At 44.5% G+C, this 2,229-nt stretch overlaps 1 non-coding gene across 1 annotated transcript; it reads left to right on the top strand.

The window, feature by feature from the left end:
- The first annotated feature begins 1,403 nt into the window (after nucleotides 1-1,403).
- On the top strand, nucleotides 1,404-1,494 carry trnar-ucu (transfer RNA arginine (anticodon UCU)). Its single transcript is given in 2 exon segments — nucleotides 1,404-1,440; nucleotides 1,459-1,494. It is a non-coding gene; the product is annotated as a tRNA-Arg (tRNA).
- Nucleotides 1,495-2,229: the final 735 nt, after the last annotated feature.

Below are 2,229 nucleotides of genomic sequence, written 5' to 3'. Positions count from 1 at the left end.
CTCTGCCTCTGTGGACCAGCCTCCTCTGATGTATGGTAACCCTAAACTAGCTATCACCATTCATCAAATTGTCAGTGTCATAGCAGAAATAAAATCCAGCACAGCAAGAGTATTTCAATGGTCAACTTACTGCGCACTGTCTGGTCCTGAGACTGACCTGCAGTGCGCATTGGAGAGCAGAGCGCAGCAGCAGGTGTGTTTGATCCAGAACTGCTCTCTCGCACCTCTATGCACCAGCCTCCTCTGGTATGTAGGTAGGTAGCAGTGGCCACACTGAACACAGGGCCCGATCTGTAATCAATGTATACCAGTGATGGCACCAGTGACTTTTCTAGTCTTAAACCCCCCCCACCAAGAATTGGGTCTGAGTTCATGGTCATTGTGCTTGTACATTAGTGTATGCGTACAGTTACAATTTACAGTATCCTTGTATGTGCTCGCTTTGCTTTGTGGAATGATGTTCGTTGCTTTATTGTTGTGTGTTTCAGATGATCATTTTATCATTTTCAGAGTTAACATAACTATAGATTCAGCAATAATTTGGTGTTCATATGTGTGTAGTGTTATCGCTATTCAATATAGTGTGCCCAGTGTGCATAATGAGAAACATGTTCAGCTCATCTGCTCTGATGTTATGGATATCAAAAATGTCAACCCTCCACAGACACACACACACAGAGACACAGACACAGACGCACTAATAGGGACAAATTTTACTCCCTCAATAAACAGGCGGACAAGGAATAATCAGGACCTGATTTAACTGAAATAATACCAAAAAAGTTTATTGAGCTACAACGAAGCGCTCCGGAGATGGTCACTGGGCAAGACACATCTAAAGTTTTTTCTAAAGAACTTGCTATCATATACAAGAGGACTCCCTTTGGTTTCTGGGCAACTAGATGATGGTAATGAGGTACCTCAAACTTTAACACACACGTCTCCTGTGTCTTACATTATGTTCTTTCTATGTCCTTGGATGAAAATGTTTTTCTAAAAATCACCTGCACAGAACTACTGTACCTGTCCTCTCCGGAGCCATACACAAAGCTTAAATTCATATATGGGTTACACAATCTTGCTGCAACAATGGTGGGAATATAATATATTTGGCACTCAGACAGGGCACTGTCCCACATCACACACAGAGACACACACACACAAGCACAGACACACACAGACAGCCAGACAGACACAGACAGTGTGCTTGACAAATACTTCCCCTCACAGTCAAGTCAACATGAGCCGCATTATCTAAAAGAAGAACCCATCATTTCCTTTTGTGTCAATATCAGCGAGACAGGGATTAAAAAACACATCTGAAAATGCTACTTGTACAAGCACGCTGAGATGCCCCGTCATCAGTAGGCGTGCAGAACAGTATGGTGACAAATGTCTTGTGTGGCTCTGTGGCGCAATGGATAGCGCGTTGGACTTCTAGTGAAAAGGGCAGTGGTCATTCAAAGGTTGTGGGTTCGAGTCCCACCAGAGTCAGTGCTCACTTCATGAAACTTAGAGCTTGCTGGGCTTCCTTGTGACAGCCAGAGGTATCTTGCAGTCAAGTGCCTCGCTGATGCCTTCACTTCTTACTTTTCTGGAATGCCAACTTTGTCCCAAATCCTTGCTTGACTATCAAGACCTCATACGCAGCTTCTTTTCCTAGCCACTGTCACTGTACCAGTCCCCCTCCGTGTCAGTTGCATCTCCGGGAATAGCTGGATCAGGTGGCCTTGTACTTAAGGCCATGGACTACTAAGCCGTTGTGTTTTGCACCCGTGGCTTTCTATCCCACCATCGTTGTGGGCATTCCTTGTTTGACATTTCTTGACGACTGACGCCGTGTACGTTCAATGGACAGTTCCAAGATTCGCAAGACAGAGCTACTTGTGCATTATTGCCCGCTTAACCTGGCTGCCTCTCGAGTGAGCAAAGCCATTTTACCAAATAGAAGAACCCATCATTTCCATCCGTCTCAAAATCAGCGAGACAGGGATTTAAAAAACACACCGGTAAATGCTACTTGTCAAATCACGCTGAGACGCCCGGTCATCTGCAGGCATGCAGAAGAGTATCTTCGTCGTACAGTTTTGTGGTTCTGTGCCACAATGGATAGTGTGCTGGACTTCTAGTGACACACACACACACACACACACACAGACACTACAATTCAATATTCAATGTGCAAACAAGTTTAGCCAGAAGAAACAGAACTCTTTCAATCAATAAATC

Source organism: Amia ocellicauda, chromosome 12 (assembly GCF_036373705.1).
Source record: "Amia ocellicauda isolate fAmiCal2 chromosome 12, fAmiCal2.hap1, whole genome shotgun sequence".
Taxonomy (NCBI): Eukaryota; Metazoa; Chordata; class Actinopteri; order Amiiformes; family Amiidae; genus Amia; species Amia ocellicauda.
Note: the sequence above shows the minus strand (reverse complement) of the source record. Positions and strands in the feature narration are given on the sequence as shown.